Source organism: Calypte anna, chromosome W (genome assembly GCF_003957555.1).
Source record: "Calypte anna isolate BGI_N300 chromosome W, bCalAnn1_v1.p, whole genome shotgun sequence".
NCBI classification, from domain to species: Eukaryota; Metazoa; Chordata; class Aves; order Apodiformes; family Trochilidae; genus Calypte; species Calypte anna.
This window is the reverse complement of record NC_044276.1, coordinates 10,984,416-11,004,471: the sequence shown is the minus strand read 5'-3', so window position 1 is coordinate 11,004,471 and position 20,056 is coordinate 10,984,416. Positions and strand designations below refer to the sequence as shown.

The window sequence follows — 20,056 nt, the reverse complement described above, 5'->3', positions numbered from 1 at the left end:
GGTTGTGAGCAATCCTGACTTACTTCAATTTAGGCCACATTGGGTTAATGGTTATTGAGGCCTAGTAAGAGGTTTTCTTAAAATGAGCTAATGGGAAAGAGATAACATAATTGGCAACAGAAGAGGGAAATAATTATGTGAGAAGAGTGTTTCCGTGAGAATGGAATGTGTAATTGGAATACAAAGCCACCTGCATGATATGATGGTGTAAACAAGACATCTATATAAAGTGACTGCAAGCTGTTAATAAACGATTTCATACAATCATATTGATGTGCACATGGAATCCTTAAGCCTCCGCAGACTGTTTTCCCACATAGCACCACTTGGATTCATCACCAATATGTCCACGCTGGGGAAAAACCCTACACGTGTCCCCAGTGTGAAAAGAGCTTCACAGCCAGCTTGGGTCTCTCCTATTACCTACGGATCCATGCAGGTGAGCGTCCATACAAGTGTCCCAAGTGCGGGAAGAGCTTCAGGCAAAGCTCCCATTTGAAGAACCATCAATGCCTCCATACCAGTGAAAAACATTAAAGCTACACTCAATGACAGATGAGATTTTAATGGAAATTAGATTTCATCTGTCATTACTTAACCCATCACAGCAAAGTATGAAGGGTCATTTTGACCTCATTTTCCAAGCTCCATCACACCAATGATGCTTATTTCAACTTCTTGTGGAGAACAAAATGTAGTCAGATCGGGAACCGCTTCATATCCCACTCAAAATTTCAGATTTAATATTTGTTTCAGCGTCATGAAGGCTTTTTACCAAATAAGGAAAAACCAGAAAAGTATTTACAATTAAGACACCCTCCTAAAGGGATGTGGCAGGATGGGATCCTGGACACTTTTCCTGCACAGCAGGCTGGGCGTGCAGCTGAGGGAGCAGTACAAGAGGGAGGCAGCAGACTGCAGGACAATGCTGACAGCAACAGAGCAGGATCATCTCTACTACACGGTTTTTAAATCCTTCCAGGGATGGTTGTTCCACCACCTTCCTAAGCAGACCGTTCCAACACCTAACTACTCTCTCAGTAAAGAAATTCTTCCTCAGATCTAGCCTAAACCTCCCCTGGTGCAACTTCAGGCCATGTCCTCTTTTCCTCTCATTGTTCCCTTGGGAGAAGAGGCCTCTGTGACACCATGGGTGATGTAATGGGTCATCTTGATCAGCCTGCAGTAAGGCTTCTGTCAGTTGTCTCCTGAAATAAGAGAATTAAAACTCCAATAGTTTTTCATGAGGATTGAATGAGAGAGCTCAGTAGAAAAGAATCTGGCTGAAAAGCCCCAGAACATCTTCCTTGCTTGCTTGATCGATTGACTGATTTCTTGTGAAGCAGTAGTTTTAGAGAAATAAAAGTAGTAGTTTAAAGGAACATATTTTCAATGGTTTTACAGAAGTAAGTATAGAAGTAGCAATAGTTTAAGGGAGTCTCATGGAAATTTACTAGCCAAGTAACATAGGTAGATACATGTATGGCAAGGGTATATGTGATAATGTAGTTCCTAAGGAAAACTTATCCATGAGAGCAGATTATGGGATATATGAAGGTTACCAAAGTCTGCTGAAGGACCAAAACTGAGTCAAAATTAATTATGAGTTCTTTTTGTATTTGTAATTGTGCTGCATTTGTGTAAATTTTCCATTCTTATTTGGTTTTGTAATGCTCTACTGTTGTGAAGTTTGTGATCATTGTACATAGTGTTACTATGTACATAGTGTTACAATGTTACTGCATGTGATGACACCAAAAGTTGAAGAACAAGGACTCTGCACATCATACAGATCACCACTGCCTGAATTGAAGAAGCTGGAGTCAAGATGCTAAGCTTGTAGCCATCATATCACTGCCTTATGATATCATCATGCCTTGTGATATTTGGACTCATGGGGTGAGGGGACTGGATTGTTGAGATGTCATTTGACTATGTGGTTTTTGTGATCCAAGCAATCAGCCTTTGTGATTGCACAGCCTGAACAATGAAGTATCTATTTTGTGCTTTTATAATATATATATCCATACATATCTTTGAGTGATTTGTGTTCCCTAAAAATTCCTCATAATAATTTTACTTGCTAGAGCAACAGAACTGATATTATGACTGTAGAGTAAAAGACCTGGAGTATCATTTCATCTTAATCCGATCAAGGGGTACTTGGATGGTCTCAGGAGGCTGTCATTCTTTGTTTACCCTGCAAAGGGAAACTCTGGCCTGGGAGATGGAATCTCCTTTGGCTGTTGTCTGGGTCAGGCCATGGGATGTGACAGTGCTGTGCTGTTGTGCCAGCAGCAGGTGGTTGTGCTGGAGTGCCCTGACATTTCCTGTAGCACCACAGGGCTGTGCTTGGCCACTCAATTGAGCAGCTGCCCTGACTGAGGTTGGAGCACCCATGGAACCTCCAGTGTCACCCGTGGCTTGCAGGGGAAGAGGAGGGAAAGGAGATTCCCCCTGGCAGTGCCTGGGTGTCCAGTGGGAGAGTGGGAGAAGCAGAGGTTGTGTCTCTAGTGGGGAACTGGCTGTGCTGGAAAGGAGGGAGGGAGGGGACATGAGCGATGACTTCAGTGTGTGTCACACTGGGTTCCTGGGGATCCCCAGGGAGAGCTGGAGGGAGCCCCAGGAGAGTTGAGCAAGTGGCAAAGTCTGGCGCTGGTCCTGTGCTGCTGGGCCAGGCTCCTGAGACTGAGAGAGTTGCTGGTAAGCAGAGAGTGCTGCAGAGAGAGAGCTCTGGGCAGGAGCAGCTCCTCTGCAGAGTGCAGCAGGGCTGAGGGCACTGCCTGCAGGCAGCAGGGCAGGGGAGAGAGAGGAGGGAGAGAGAGGAGAAAGGCAGCCTGGGCTGGGAGGAGAGCTGAGAGCTGCCTGGGGGAGAAATTTCACAGCCTCTGCCATGGTGAGTCTCTGGCTGCAGGGCAGTGAAGCTGGGCTTCCTGCAGGGGGTCTTCTCCAGCTGGCAGCCTGTGCCACAGCTGATGGGATCCTTCCGGAGGATTTTGGTGGGCAGGAGGAAAAGGTTTGGCAGAGCAGGGCTGTCCTGGAGCAGCATCAGAGGGAGAGGGCATGGGGCTGCCTTCTGCTGGGGTGGCTGCAGGGGCTGAGGGGGTGTGTGCAGACAGAGGTGCCCAGGGCTGTCCTTCAGAGCAGGGTCCTGCAGCCCAGGGGCTGTGTGCTGGGGCAGGGACTCTGCTGCCTGCCTGCCAGGGGCAACTCTCAGCCTTCCCAGGGAGCTCCGTGCTGCTGGCAGAAGCTGTGGCTGCCAGGAGACAGGGAGGACAGGGCAGGGTCCTTCTTGTTTTGAGAGGGTTCTGTGAGACAGCACTGCTCTCGGATCCAAAATCATACCCAGATTATTTCTGAGGGATTTTTCATATGCACAGTCAGGGCACAGGTTCCTGCTGGGAAACTTGGCTTTCCTCAGGCTGCACTTCCACTTTTCTCTTTCTTGTTAAGGTGGGAGGAAACCTCACCTGGGGAGGTGAGATCAGGGGCTGAGAGTCCCTACACCATCACCCTCCTGTGTGCTAGGAACCTCAGCCAGTGCTTTCAGCCTCCTTTACCCTACAGATACACCCAGCATCACCTTCCTAGGTTCATCAGGGTCTGTGTGACAGCATAGCCCTCAGCCAGCCCGTGGGGTCTGGGGTTTTGGGCACCTCCTCCTCCATCTGCTCACACAAGAGGTGAAGTGCATCTATGCTGCCATGTGCCCACCTCCCCCTGCCCAGGGGCTGGAGGTGCCTGCCAGGCATTATCAACATCTGGGAGGGGTTGTGCACTGCTGGGGGAGGGAAAGGCTTTCCTGAGTGCCCCTCTGCCTCTCTTCATGCCCCCTTCAGCTGCTCTTGCTGTTGATGTCAGGCTGAGAGCGGAAGTTTCAGCTGCAGGCACAGCTCTCGTGGCTCCTCCCATGAAGATGGTTTCAGGAAAGGAGGTGTCCAGCTGTGCTCTGCCCTGGGAAGCTCTGGGCAGTGCAGTCTGAGTGAGGCTGGGCAGGGAGCTGACCTCTCTTCATCAGATGCCCTCATTTCAACCTTGGGGTGTCTGTCCAAGCTGTGAGCTGCCTTCCAGGGGGCACAATGAGCCTCATGTGTCCTGGGCTGGAAATGGTTTGCTGAGACCTTGAGAAAGGGTCAGACACTGAGTACTCTGAGCTGGGTCCCCCTGCTCTCAGCAGGGAGAGACAGAGACACAGCCCAGCTCCCCCTTCTCTGCATGCAGCTGCAGGCAATGCTCTTTGCTCACTCTGTTCTGCCTGAGTGCTGCAGCAATGCTGAGGGTTTCTGATACCCAAGAACACTCCCCAGAGGAGATGGGGTAAGCTATAACAAAAAAACCCCAAACTTCTAAAATTGCATTCTCTTGTCAGGGATCTTTTATGCAGGGAGGAGAGAATCTGCAATGCCTTTGGAATCACTAACAATCTCATATGAAAAATGTCCGTTCTAGGATTGCTCCCTGTCCCCACGATTCTCATGAAGCCCCTGTTGCTTCTTGGAAGCCTGTTAACAGTCTCTGCTCCTCTTGAAAGAGACAGCAACAACCACGGCTGAAGAAAAGTGCATCTTTGTAGGATTGAGATGGGGAATTTTTCATAGAATTGTCTCCTAAATTTTTTGTGTATCCTCTTCAAACAGCTCTCCATGACTTTTAAAGGCAGCAGATGTCCAACAGCAGCTCCATCAGCCAGTTCCTCCTCCTGGCATTTGAAGACAGGAGGGAGCTGCAGCTCTTGCACTTCTGGCTCTTCCTGGGCATCTCCCTGGCTGCCCTCCTGGGCAATGGCCTCATCATCACCACCATCGCCTGTGACCACCACCTCCACACTCCCATGTACTTCTTCCTCCTCAACCTCTCCCCCTCTCCCTCCTCGACCTGGGATCCATCTCCACCACTCTGCCCAAAGCCATGGCCAATTCCCTCTGGGACAACAGGGACATCTCATAGAATCATAGAATCATAGAATCATAGAATTGGCTGGGTTGGAAGGGACCTCAGAGATCATCAAGTCCAACCCTTGAACCACCGTTGCGGTTGCTAGACTATGGCACTGAGTGCCACATCCAGTCTCTTTTTAAATATCTCCAGGGACGGAGAATCCACTACTTCCCTGGGCAGCCCATTCCAATGCTTGATCACTCTCTCCGTAAAGAAATTCTTTCTAATATCTAACCTAAACTTCCCCTGGCACAACTTAAGACCATGCCCTCTTGTCTTGTTGAAAGTCGTCTGGCAAAAGAGACCAACCCCCACCTGGCTACAACCTCCTTTCAGGTAGTTGTAGAGAGTGATGAGGTCTCCCCTGAGCCGCCTCTTCTTTAGGCTGAACAGCACCAGCTCCCTAAGCCTCTCCTCATAGGGTCTGTGCTCAAGTCCCTTCACCAGCCTGGTTGCCCTCCTTTGGACCTGCTCCAGGACCTCAATATCCTTTCTTGAACCAAGGGGCCCAGAACTGGACACAGGACTCGAGGTGTGGTCTCACCAGGGCTGAGTACAGGGGCAGAATCACTTCCTTGGACCTGCTGGCGACGCTGTTCCTGATACAGGCCAGGATGCCATTGGCCTTCTTGGCCACCTGGGCACACTGCTGGCTCATGTTCATCTCCTACAAGGGATGTGCTGCACAACTCTTCTTCTTTGTCTTCTTCATAACAGCAGAGCTTTTTCTCCTGACCATCATGTCCTACAACCGCTATGTGGCCATCTGCAAACCCCTGCACTACGGGACCCTCCTGGGCAGCAATGCTTGTGTCCACATGGAAGCAGCTGCCTGGGGCACTGTGTTTCTCACTGCTCTTCTGCACACAGCCAATACATTTTCCCTGCCCCTCTGCCAGGGCAATGCCCTGGACCAGTTCTTCTGTGAAATCCCCCAGATCCTCAAGCTCTCCTGCTCACACTCCTACCTCAGGGAACTTGGGCTCCTTGTCATCAGTGCTTGTTTAGCTTTTGTGTGTTTTGTTCTCATAGTGGTGTCATATGTGGAGATCTTTAGGGCTGTTCTGAGGATCCCCTCTGAGCAGGGAAGGATCAAAGTCTTTTCCACGTGCCTCCCTCACTTGGCCGTGGTCTCCCTGTTCATCATCACTGGCATCTTTGCCTACCTGAAGCCCCCCTCAATCTCCTCCCCATCCCTGGACCTGGTGGTGTCATTTCTGTACTCGGTGGTTCCTCCAGCAGTGAACCCCCTCATCTACAGCATGAGGAACCAGGAGCTCAAGGGTGCATTTTCAAAACTGATCTCTAGATCTTTTTTTAAAAAATTTAACTGAGTTACTTTTTCTGCAACTTGTTCATAATGTAACTCAGTACACACCCAGCCAGCTATCAGCCATTTCTTTTCCAATTTATGCCCATATAGGAATGTTACTTTTTTTGTCCATTCTCATTATTTTTCTATCCAGATTTTCTTTGACCCAGAGACTTTCATTAAGAGCTGTGCTCTTTCGGTGTATTTAAATAGAATAAAGAACTTTCCAGTGTCTTGTTTTTTTTGAAGACCTTTCTTTGAGACCCTCTCCGGAGCTGCAGGGCAGTGCCTGTGTGCAGAGGTGGAGGGGAAAGAGTACTGGCACAAGGGCACAGCCTGGGAGCACCAGCGCTTGATCTTTTCCAAGCTGTCCACTTTCCACCTCCACAGTCTCCTTCTGCACCCTTGGGTAAGGCCTGAGTGCTCTGGCAGCTTGGTCACAGCCCTGCGGTGTGACAGTCCTGTTTTCGCAGGCAGGGACAGGGCACGGGTACTGCTGTGACATACCTGGCCTCCAGAACAGCCCTTCTATCATCACAGGGGATCTCCTCAGCTCAGCTCTTCTTCCACACTTGCTCTCAAGAAGCTGCCCAAGGAGTCAACTCTGCAGAGATTGTTGCTGTGCTGCTTTCTCTGGGGGCTCCCTGTGATGCCATCATGGTCCCAGGGGGGGGGTGGTGGGGTTGGGGACTTAAGGCTGGTTCCTTTGTCACTTCTTTGTTGTCCAGAGCCCTCAGGGATGGTGAATGTTCCGCCATAAAGACATCCCATGGCACTGGAATCAGGCAGGGCCCCTCTGAGCACCCTGCATGGGCACCCAAGAGCTTGTGTGGGAGGTGGCCAGTGGCAGTGAGCACCATCAGCTGGGTCTGCCTCCCAGCTTGACCAGCACAGCCCATGAACAGTCAGGTGTATAAGGAAAAGTATGTCCCGCAAATCTAGGGAGGTTTTCCTACCCCTCTACTCTGACCTGGTGAGACCACACCTGGAATACTGGATCCAGTTGTTCAAGAGAGGAAGGGACCTACTGGAGAGAGTCCCAAGGAGAGCTAGGATTATTAAGAGACTTGGACATCTCTCATATGAAGAATAACTGAGAGAGTTGGAGGTGTTTAGCTTTGTGAAAACAAGGCTGAGGAGGGAATCCTATGTATGTCTATATCAGAGGGGTGGGTGTCAAAAGCAAGGGGCCAATCTCTTTTCAGTGGAAATATGGGTTTAAGCTAGAACATAGGAAGTTTCACCTCAACATGAGGAGAAACTTCTTTACTGTGAGGCTGTGGGAGCACTGAAATAGGCTTCCCAGAGAGGCTGTGGAGTCTCCTTTTCTGGAAACTTTCAACACATACCTGGGTGTGTTCCTGTGTGGCCTGCCCTGGGTGATCATGCTTTGGCAGAGGGGTTGGACAATATGATCTCTAGAGGTCCATTTCAACCCCTAATATTCTGTGATTCTATGATTCTATGACCTCAGTCCCTGGGACAGTGATGGGTTCCAGCCTGCTCCAGGCAGGTGAAGGTCAAAGAGATTGCTGAAGCAGAGTGGGCAGGGGACAGAAAAGCGTGGGGTGCACCTGGCCTTTAGCAAGCCCTTTGACATGCTCTACCATTGTCCTGTTGTAGCCAGACTGGTGATGTCTGGATTGAAGAGGTGGGTGATGTGGTGGGTGGGAAGTTCACGAGATGATGAGGGTCACAGTGCCATCAGTGATCCAAAGTCCTCCTGGCAAGCAGTGACGGTGCCTCAGTGTCCAGAACCTGTGCCAACACTGTTTTCTGTCTTTATAATCCCCCTGTGGGGTGGGACAAAAGGCACTTTTATCCCCTGTGTCGAGGAAGCCATGCTGGGGAAGCCCTTGAGAAACCTAACCTGGTTCAGCCTGCCTTGAGCAGAGCACTCAGACAAGGAGATGCTCAGCGGTCTCTTCCAGCTTGAGGTATTCTGTGATTCAGAATGATCTGGAGGGTCATGGGAATGATCTGTAGGATCATGCAGCAGGAGGAGCACAGGGAGCTCATCCTTGAGCAGCTCCAAGAGACACTACTGCTGACTGAGGCTGATGCTGTGGATGGGATGAAGAAGTGAGTTCCATGGGGACAGGGACAGGGTTGGCTTCAGTTGAGTGGGAGGTGTCCCTACCCACTCATGAAGGGGGTTTGGAACAAGATGATCTTTAACCCTTCCCACCTAACCCATTCCATAGTTCTGTGAAACAGTCCCAGCCAGTTCCAGGCCTGGGCGTCTCCACAGCCACCACCAGGGCTTTGTGATGCAGGGTCTGGTGCCTGGACACCATTGTCATGGGGGTCTCCAAGGTGACCCTGGGGGTATATAAGGGCTTTGGAGACTTGGGGTGCCCATATCGCGGAGAGCACCTCCCTCAGGAGTCAGCAGCTGCCCTGGGTGACCATGGAATGTCTGTAGCAGAAAATGCCCAAGATGTCCACGGAGAAGGAGGTGGAAGCCTGCTCCTAGCCCTCCCCAAGACACCAAGGTCAGTGAATGAAGGAAGGGCCAGCACAGAAGTTCCCCTGCAGGCTGTGAGGAGAGGGCAGCTGTCCCCTGCAGCCCATGGAGGAGCATGGAGGGGCAGTTGTGGATCTGCTGCTCTGAAGCACGCTGCACCAAGGTGAAACATGTAAAATTTTAGGGAAAGTCACATTTGAGCAACGTGAGCATGGCTGGGGAAAGGGGCAGGAAAATGAGATGGCTTTTGTCTCTCTGTGTCTAGATATCTAGTGAGTTCCATGGGGGCAGGGACAGGGTTGGCTTCAGTTGGGTGGGAGGTGTCCCTACCCATGCGTGCAGGGGGTTGGAACAAGATGATCTTTAACCCTTCCAACCCAACCCATTCCAGGATTCTATGATTCTGTGACATGGTCCCAGACAGTTCCAGGCCTAGGCTCTCAACAGCACCACCAGGGCTTTGTGATGGGGTAGGTGAAGTTTCTCAGCTGTTCCCTTTACAGCTGAGACCCAGGCCTGATGAGGACCCATGACAGAATCTTCATATTCTCGTGCTGGTTTAATCACATCATCCACAGTTGGTTCCATTTCTTCAGGAACCCATAACATTACTGATAGTGTATGGTTAAATGGGGAGGGTGCAGCATTCACAAAGCTTTGCCTCATAGTCTTAGGGCATGACATGTGATAAGGATCTACAGTCTCATCATTGGTATAGATCACATCTTGTACAGCCAATTCTTTCAGATCTAAGTGTGGGTGCTTTGACCTGTGGACAGTCTATTTCCTCTTTATAGGGATATTTATTATGTGTCTGAAATGTGTACCCTATGTGTATTTCCTAGGTGTGTGAAAAAACACTTTACCATTTACTACACTTTTGAAGACCATATCCTAACTACGGTTCATAAGCAGCTCTTATAAAGAATGAACAACAGAGAAACACTAATCCCAGATAAAAACTCATACATCACACCCTGGATTCCCACATATCTGTGTATCCTCCTACTGAAGCCAAAATTCAAACTATTCATGTAAATGAGTTGAAATTAAAACTGGGCTCTAGATAATTTTCTTAAGCCCCACGTTGGGCGCCAATAAATCTGTCACGGTTTAAAACTGGCCCAGCAATTAAACTGAATGACAGATGATCTATATTTATCCCCTTCCCCTCCCAGTTAAAAAAGGAGAGAAAATAAGGGAGAGAGACTTAAGGGTTGGAAACTAAACTACACAGCTTTATTGAAACACTGATGATAAAAAGGAAAAAATACTAAATATATAAAAATACATAGAAAAATAGTACCATGTTCTTCCCCCCTAAACCCCAATATCTCTCACGTCAAAACCAAGTTTTCAGGGAAGCCCTGGGAAAGTCCAGGCTGGACTCCTGGGGTCAGCAGGCCTGATTTAATCCCAGATCAGTTGTAGTGGTGATGGTGGGGTGATCACTGCCATCAAAGCAAACCCATCACCCAATTATTACTGGTGCTGTGGATAAAGTTCCATGTGAGAGTAAGGGCCAGAGAAAGTTTTTAGTGGTCAGTCTTTGCATTGGTTTGCCAGTCCCGTTCCTTCGTTCTGGTAGCCCTATTGATCAACACTGGAGAGTCACCGCCGAGGGATAGTATCTTTGAGGTTTTTTGGAAAAGGAAAACCAATAGCTTGACTGTTGGTGATGCTGTGGGTAAGGTTCCATGTGAGTGTTAGGACCAGCAAAAGTTTTCAGTGGTCACTCTTTGCATTTGTTTGCCAGTCCTGTTCGTTGGGAGTTTTGGGAGGCCTATTGAGCAACAGTGGAGAGTGGCCGCTGCGGGGCGGTATATTCTAGGTTTTTGGTAAAATGCAAACCCGTAGCCCAATTGTTGTTGGTGATGTGGGTAGGGTTCCATGTGAAGGTTAGGGCCAGCCAAAGTTTTCAGTGGTCACTCTTTGCATTGGTTTGTCAGTCCCATTTGTTCGGAGTTCTGGGAGCCCTACTGAGCAAAAGTGCAGACTGGCTGCCGAGGAGTTGTATATTCGAGGTTTTTGGTAAAGCGCAAAACCATAGCCCAATTGTTGGTGGTGCTGTGGGTAGAGTTCCATGTGAGGTTTAGGGCCAGCAAAAGTTTCCAGTGGTCACTCTTTCCATTGGTTTGCCAGTCCCTTTTGTTTGGGGTTTTGGGAGCCTTATTGAGAAACAGTGGAGTGTGGCCACTGAGGGCTGGTATGTTATACGTTTTTGGTAAAATGCAAACACAAAGCCCGATTGTTGGTGCTAGTGTTGGTAGGGTTCCATGTGAGGGTTAGGGCTAGCAAAAAGTTTTCAGTGGTCACTTTTTGCATTTGTTTACTGTCCCGTTTGTTCGGAGTTTTGGAAGCCTCGTTGAGCAACATTGGAGAGTGGTCTCCAAAGGGTTGGTATATTCAAGGTTTTTGGTAAAACGGAAACGTGTACTCCGATTGTTGGTGGTGCTGAGGGTAGGGTTCCATGTGAGAGTTAGGGCCAGCAAACATTTTTAGTGGTCACTCTTTGCATTGGTTTGCCAGTCCCGTTTGTTTGGAGTTTTGGGAGCGCTATTGAGCAACAGTGGAGAGTGGCCTCCGAGGGCTGGTATATTCGATGTTTTTGGAAAAACGCAAATGTGTAGTCTGGTTGTTTGTGGTGCTTAGGGTAGGGTTCCATGTGAGGGTTAGAGCAAGCAAAAGTTTCCAGTGATTGCTCTTTGCATTGGTTTGCAAGTCCCATTCATTTGTTCTGGGAGCCCGATTGAGACATAGCGGATAGTGGCCGCCGAGGGCTAGTATATTTGAGGTTTTTGGTACAACGCAAACCCGTAGCTCGATTATTGTGGTGCTGTGGGTAGATTTCCATGTGAGGGTTAGGGCCAGCAAAGTTTTTCAGTGGTCACTCTTTGCACTGGTTTGCCAGTCCCGTTCATTTGTTCTCGAAGCCTTTATATGCAACAGTGGAGAGTGGCCACCGAGGGCTACTATATTCGAGATTTGTTGTAAAATGCAAACCCATAGACCGATTGGTTGTGATGCTGTGTGTAGGGTACCATGTGAGGATTAGGGCCAGCAAAAGCTTTTGTGGCCACTCTTTGCATTGGTTTGCCAGTCCCTTTTCTTCAGAGTTTTGGGAGCACTTTTGAGGTACAGTGGAGAGTCGCCACAGAGGGCTAGGATATTCGAAGTTTTTGGAAAAACGCAAACTTGTAGTCCAACTGCTGGTGGTGCTGTGGGTAGGGTTCTATGTGAGGGTTAGGATCAGCAAAAGTTTTCAGTGCTCACTCTTTGCATTGGTTTGCCAGTCTCGTTCATTTGGCTGCCTGCAAATGCAGTCAAGGAAGTTATTAGCAGTTATTTATTAAAGCATCTGCCCAGGGAAGTAAATATGGGCCTTTTTCTATGAGGGAAATTAACATTTCAACATGGGAAGGAATGACCCCATTATGCAGAGACAGGAAAATAAAATGTGCTGCATCTTAACTCCTCAACCTCTTCTTGTTCCAACTTCAGTGCAGAGAAGGCAGAATTCCAGGCTCACAACAACATTAACCACCAAGACAGGGACCAATGTTCTCCATCTCAGCAAAACACAGTCCCTCCTTTGCCTGGAGACAACATGTAGATACAAAAGTGGTATGCACAGACAGTGCAAAGCAACCGATGGAGACAAGCTGTTTGTCATACAAACCGTGGGATAAACATAGTCCCGAGCTATGCTAGATAAGTATGGAATTTCCTGTATATGCAGCCCCCTGATTGTGAGATTGTCTGGAAGGGATTAGTGATATAGATAAGGTGGGATTTCTTTCCTTGGGTAAATCACCATTGTGAAATAGTGGGATAAGAAAAGGTATATAACTGCATGTAAGGATACAAATAAACGGATTTAGTTTGCATCAAACTGTGGTCCCCGTCCTTGCTGCGGCAAATTGGTGACCCCGGACGTGATTCGGGAAGAACTCTGCTGAAGAGGCAGCCAGCCAGCAGGTCTCCGAGAACGTTGAATTTGAGGCTGAAAGAAGCCTGGACGAAGGGCGGCCGCCCGTCTGCACCTCCTCGCGTTTGGCAGGTGAGCTCGGAGAAACGAAGTCATGGGTAATCAAAGTTCCCATGAAGAACAGGACGTTTATAGACTTATGAGAGAACTGTTGCTAAAGCAACAGAAAGAAATCTCGGATCATGCACTTAAGCTCATTTTAAAATGGGTCCGCGATAAATTCCCAGGTACTTCTGCTGTTACTATTTTTGAATCTGAACTGTGGGATAAAGCGGGAGTTCGTTTATGGGACCTGAGTACGCGAGGGGATCATGAAGCACTTAAACTCCTATTTCCCTGGCGGACTGTATTTGAAGGTATTAAAGCGCGAGAATCGGAACGAGCAGACACTTCTGCCGCTTCTGCCGTTCCCAGCGCCCCCCCGCTACCAGAGGGAAGAGCGCGGGAAGACGCTCCCACTGCCAGAACTGTAGCCAAGGTAACCAGACCGGATTCGCCGAGCGACGATCCGTTCGAGCCTGATCCTTTCGATACAGGACAAGAACCAGATCTAACTCCCGATTATTACGATCCATACGCAGTATGGGCTGCTATTAAAGAGCAGGCTTTAGATGCGGGAGAAATTGACATGGCTATAGCTATCAGTGCCCCCACGCCCTGCACAGCGACGGCACGGGGGGGACCCCATCGGCTCGGCAGTCGTTTCGGACATACTCGATGCAGCAGTGTCCAGTTCTCGGTGCGCCACGGCGAGTGATCTCGCCACAGCACGGAGCGCCGGACTGGATTTATCGACCCGGTTCACAGTGATTCTTGCCGACACCTCGGTGCATATGATAGAAACTTTGTTTCAAGGGCCTCTTCCGTCCGGGACTATGGGTCTTATTGTGGGTCGGTCATCAAGTACTTTTAGTGGTCTTTTTGTTTTACCAGGAGTCATCGACAACGATGCATTAGAAATAAAAATAATGGCTTGGACGCCTACCCCACCCTGCACAATACCCGCTAAAAGCAAAATAGCACAATTGGTGTTGTTACCTTTAAACATTGATTTTTTCCCCTCAGATGTCACGCGGCAGGGCGCCTTCGGATCTACAGGCTGCCCGCAAATATACTGGACACATGCGATCTCAAAGGACAGACCATTGAAACAATGTAAACTTAAAAATGGGTATCAACAAGTTGTGTTAACAGGTCTTATTGACACAGGCGCCGATGTTACCGTAATCTCCCAAGCTAAGTGGCCACGCCAGTGGAATCTAACTCGCACTGCACAGCCATTAGCAGGAATAGGGGGAATTGGTAACAGTTACCAGAGTGAAGATGTTATTCAAATCATTGGTCCTGAGAACAGGGTAGCTAGTACTCGACCCTTTGTATTGCCAGTACCATTGAATCTGTGGGGAAGGGATGTTCTATCACAATGGGGATTGCATTTAGAAACGGTTTTTTAACGAGGGTCACTGATGAAGGGCGTGAAATTCCACAATTAACCTGGAAAACACAGGAGCCAGTGTGGGTGAATCAGTGGCCCTTATCAGAGGAAAAACTCACCGCCCTAGAACAATTGGTACAAATTCAATTAAAAAAGGGACATGTAGTTCCAACTTTCAGTCCGTGGAATACTCCTGTTTTTGTAATTAAGAAAAAATCAGGTGGTTGGAGATTATTGCAAGATTTACGAAAAATTAATGCTGTTATGGAGCCAATGGGAGCTTTACAACCAGGTCTCCCTTCACCAACAATGATCCCGCGGGAATGGAATCTGATTGTTATTGATTTAAAAGATTGCTTTTTTGATATTCCTTTACATCCTGATGATGCACCTAAGTTTGCCTTTTCTGTGCCTAGCCTTAATATGGGAGCACCTCTTAAACGCTACCATTGGACGGTTTTACCTCAGGGCATGAAAAATAGCCCCACAATCTGCCAGTGGTATGTTGCCAAAATATTGGCCCCAGTACGTCTTGAATTTCCAACTGTAATATTGTATCATTATATGGATGACCTGTTAATTGCTGCTGCTACTGAGGGTGATTTACAAAAAGCAATACAGTCTGTGTTAACTGCCATCGATCAGGCAGGCTTGAAAGTCTCACCAGAAAAAATTCAAAAACAAACCCCCTGGAATTATCTAGGGTGGAAAATTACCAATCATTCCATAATTCCGCAAAAGCTATCTATTAATACTCAGATAGCCACACTGCATGATGCTCAAAAACTTTTGGGATCTATTAATTGGTTGAGACCCCTTCTGGGTATTTCAAATTCTGAATTGGCTCCTCTATTCGATCTTCTTAAAGGAGACGCGGACTTAATGGCTCCCAAACACCTCACACCCTCTGCGGAATTAGCATTACAAAGAGTTTGCAGGGCCATCGAACAGAGGCAAGCCTCTCGGTGGGACCCTGATTTATTCTTTCAATTAATAATTTTAGAAGACGGTGTAAAATATTGTGGCATGATTTTTCAGTGGGACACCACGCTTACAGATCCATTGTTAATTTTAGAGTGGATTTTCCTGCCGAATCAATCCTCTAAAACTATTTTACAGCGACCAGAGATGTTTTCTCAAATCATCATGAAAGCCAGAGAGCGACTATTAACTCTTTCTGGCAGATCTTTCTCTACAATTTATATGCCTGTTACTGAATTGTATCTTTCTTTTCTTCTACAGAATTCACTTCCTTTTCAGATTGCCGTACAGGACTTCACGGGACAATTTTCAAATCATTTTCCTCCACATAAACTCTTTCGATTGTCCTTTTCCCTTGCAGAAGTTCCAAAGAGAAGTGAAGTTCCTTTACAGGCAATTACTGTGTTTACAGACGGTTCAGGTATCTCTCATAAAGCTGCAATTGTATGGAGAGACCCTGAAACCAAGGACTGGCAATCTGATATCACCTTTCACCCAGGTTCTCCTCAGCTTGTTGAATTAGCAGCCGTGACTAGAGCCTTTTTTCTTTTCAGTAACCAACCTTTAAATATTATTACAGACTCAGCTTATGTAGCAGGTATCGTGCTTCGAGCAGAATCTTCAGTCCTAAGAGACATTTCCAACTTACAACTGTATACTCTGCTCAGAGCATTGATTGATCTTATCAACAAACGGCAACACGCCTTCTTTATTATGCATATCAGGTCTCACACCTGCCTCCCAGGCTTTGTAGCCGAAGGAAACAGGGCGGCTGACCTGTTAACAATGTCAGTGTCACCTCTTCCGAATAACTTCGAACAGGCTCGCCTGAGTCACAGATTTTTTCATACAAATGCTAAAGGGCTCCGCAGACAATTTGGTCTGACTTCACAACAGGCATCTGATATCTTATCTGCTTGCCCTGATTGTCAAAAATTTACTTTTCAGCCTTTAGCAGGAGGAATTAACCCTAGAGGACTTCAAAGCCTTGAACTCTGGCAAACTGATATTACTCATTTTTCCGAATTTGGTCGTCTTAAGTACATACACTCTTCCATTGATACCTTCTCCGGAGCTATTTATGCATCATGCCATACAGGAGAAAAGGCCAGAGACGCCAAAAAACACTTTTTAAAAGCATTTGCCTCTCTAGGAGTTCCTCAAACAGTTAAAACAGATAATGGTCCTGCCTATTCTTCTCAGCTTTTGAAGACCTTTTTTGCAGAATGGGGAATTAAACATGTGACAGGTATCCCCCATTCTCCGACAGGTCAATCAATTATTGAACGCTCCCATCAGTCCCTTAAGGCACTGTTACTAAAACAAAAAGGGGGAACTGGTGGACTGATAAATACACCAGAAGAAAGACTGCAAAAAGCTATATATACTTTTAATTTCTTGAATTGCTTTTCAGACAATGCCCCACCAATTACAAAGCATTTTGCAAGTAACCATCTTTTTAAATTTCAGGAAAGACCCCCTGTGTTAGTACGGGATTTGGAGTCCGGGAAAGTTGAAGGCCCATTTCCTTTAATCACCTGGGGCAGGGGCTACGCTTGTATTTCCACAGAAGCAGGACCTAAGTGGTATCCGGCAAGGAACGTCCGCCCATATCGAGAAGGACAACCGAAGGAACAGACGTAGCACAGATCCCTCAGCACACGCAAAATGCTATACAAATGGCTTTGTATGTTGCAATTGTTTGTATGTTGTTATGCTGTATTAGAAATCTCTCCAAGGCGAAACATGTGGGTAACATGGGCAAATGCAACTGGCACCACTGATTTTTGCATTGCAATGGCTTCCGCTACAGACCCTTTCCGTACCTGCCTTATAGGTATCCCAGGTTTTAATGTTTCTCTGTTTGCTGACTTTTCAATTGGATCCTGCAAAGCAAGCCCTTCACTTGGAAATTGTTCAGCAGAACTGATTTTGGGGCTGAAAAAATCCCTCCCCTGGGATCCACAGGAATTAAATCTATTGGGATCCCAGGCAGTTGGCAACGTATCAGGAAACTGGACACCTACTTGCATAGTTTTTGGTCCTAAGTATGCTGCTAGGGCATACCCTGATACCTGGCCGGACATCAGTCCTACATCTGGAGATTATAGACTGGGATCAGGATATTGTGGGTACAATGGGTCGGAGCGAATGCCGGTAATAGGGACAACACATAACCCCAAAGCTAACATTAAACTTATTTGGGTAAATGACACTGCTAAGGCTTTACCCCCCGGAGTATTTCTGATCTGTGGTGATAGGGCCTGGCAAGGCATCCCCCGTAATGTTGTAGGCGGACCTTGCTATTTAGGCTCGTTAACCCTTTTTGCTCCTCGCTTTGCTGAATTAAGGCAGCTTGTAAATACTATGTATCGTGCTCGTAACGCAAGAAGTATTGGCCTCACACCGCAGTGTGATGATAATGTTAGGCTTTTAAGTGTAGCTGCTAGAACTGCTTTAGCTCTTTTTATTCCTGGTGCTGCCGCAGGAAATGCGCTTACTAACCTAGCTAGATTAGCATGTTGGGCTGAAAAGCAAGCAAATATTACTACTGAGATTTTAGATAACCTTTTAATGGATCAAAATAGTTTGCGACACGCTTTATTACAAAATCGCGCTGCTATAGATTTTTTATTGCTAGCCCAGGGTCATGGCTGTCAGGAATTTGAAGGCATGTGCTGTATGAATCTTTCTGATCATAGTGAGAGCATCCACGCCAGCATCACGCAGTTGAAGCAACACACACAGAAGATTCAGCAACAAATAAACCCTCTCGGCGATGCTTTCACAACCTGGCTTCATGATATGGGACTTAAAGGATGGCTTTTATCTTTAGTTAAAACTCTTTGTTATGCTGGGATTGTTATTGTGGTTTTGCTTTTGTTATTGCCTTGTCTTTTTCAATGTATCCAGGGAATGCTTAATAGAACTGTTTCTAAGGTTTTTTTAGTGCAACAGAAGGGGGGAGATGTAGATACAAAAGTGGTATGCACAGACAGTGCAAAGCAACCGATGGAGACAAGCTGTTTGTCATACAAACCGTGGGATAAACATAGTCCCGAGCTATGCTAGATAAGTATGGAATTTCCTGTATATGCAGCCCCCTGATTGTGAGATTGTCTGGAAGGGATTAGTGATATAGATAAGGTGGGATTTCTTTCCTTGGGTAAATCACCATTGTGAAATAGTGGGATAAGAAAAGGTATATAACTGCATGTAAGGATACAAATAAACGGATTTAGTTTGCATCAAACTGTGGTCCCCGTCCTTGCTGCGGCAACAACAGATTCCTGACTCTTAGATCAGAGAATCAATGTCAGGAATTAACTCTTATCCAAAATGTTGCTTTGCTGATGGAGGCCACCACAGAGCACACCACTGACAGCTGCCCAACTGGAAGCTCTGGAGACCAAAGGCTTTTATCCACAGAACTGGGAACAGCCCTGGAAATAATACCAACAGACTCAGCAGTGCCCAGCCAGTGCCTCACCAATGGCATGAAAACATTCTCTCAAGAGTTACAACAACTCATCCACCCTCCTTAACCCTGCAGTACAAGATGATGGTTGTAAAAACAAAGCACCTTCCATAACCACATTCTGGAAACCTGACGGAAAAAACTTGTTTTCTGTTGACTTCAGATGGATTTCATCACATGGCTTAAGAGCAGTTCACTCCTTCCCCCAGTGCTGTTTTAGTTAAATCAAACACTGCTCTCACTGGAGGTGGGAGTTGCTCATTCCTTTAATTTCATTTGGCTCCTTCCCCTCCAGCCAGGTCTGCTGTCTGCCCTACATTTACCTCCAAGTGAAGAAGACATCCCTCCTTGGCAGCCAGCTCCCATCCCACACCACTTTTACATTCCTGAACCTCCAAAATATCAGGATCAAATGCACCAAGTGATGAAACCAGGATCAAACTAACCCTCAGAGACATTTAGCATGTGTCACTCATTCTGCTCTGCTGGGACTCAAACAGGGCAGGTCCCCTACAAAGCAAGATTCTGGGAAAATATTCCTTTCCTGGAAAAATCCTGTCTTCTCACTTCACCACCACCAGCAACCTCACCCTTTCCTCCTCCAAGATCCTCTTGTATTGAAAGTGGGAAAGGAAAAGTCCTGGGCCTGGTGACAGCACTAAAGGTGAGGCTGGAGACACTGTACCTGCATCCTGCCTGGCCTTCAGGGGCACAAAGTACTGTGCCAGGTTCTGGAAACCCAAACACCAGAAGGAGATGGAGCTGTTGGAGTGAGTCCAGAGGAGGCCATGGAGATGCTGGGAAGGCTGGAGCAGCTCTGGAGCCAGGCTGAGAGAGTTGGGGGTGTTCAGCCTGGAGAAGAGAAGGCTGCAGGGAGACCTTAGAGCACCTTCCAGTTCCTGAAGGGGCTCCAGGAAAGCTGGGGAGGGACTTTGGACAAGGGCAGGGAGTGAGAAAACAAGAGGTGATGGTCTTCAACTGGAGGAGGGGAGATTAAGGTTGGACATGGGGAAGAAATTCTTTAATGTGAGGGTGCTGAGCCCCTGTGCCAGGTTTCCCAGAGAAGCTGTGGCTGCCCCATCCCTGGCAGTGTCTCAGGTCAGGTTGGATGGGGCTTGGAGCAACCTGGGCTGGTGGGAGGTGTCCTTGCCCATGGAAAGGGGTTGGAAATGGATGAGCTTTAAGGTCCTTTCCAACTCAAACCAGTCTGGGATTCAATGATTTTATGAAAGAGTGAGCAAGGTGTAGGACTCAAAACATCCATCCCATCTTTCCAAACCACTTTGTCCTTGGTCTCTCCTCTGCTGCCATCACCACAAACCTAAAGGTGGCTTTAAACCTCCAGGCTAGGGAATTTCCTCCCAGGTAGTCACTCCAAACCAAAGGTGGAGCTGACCACTGGCAGCACGGAGCCTCCTGCATGTGTATTTTTAAACCAGATGCTTGCAGCTAGGCAC

The 20,056-nt window shown here is 47.5% G+C and overlaps 1 pseudogene; it reads left to right on the top strand.

Moving 5' to 3' along the window:
- The first annotated feature begins 4,663 nt into the window (after positions 1-4,663).
- On the top strand, positions 4,664-13,462 carry LOC115600094 (annotated as a pseudogene).
- Positions 13,463-20,056: the final 6,594 nt, after the last annotated feature.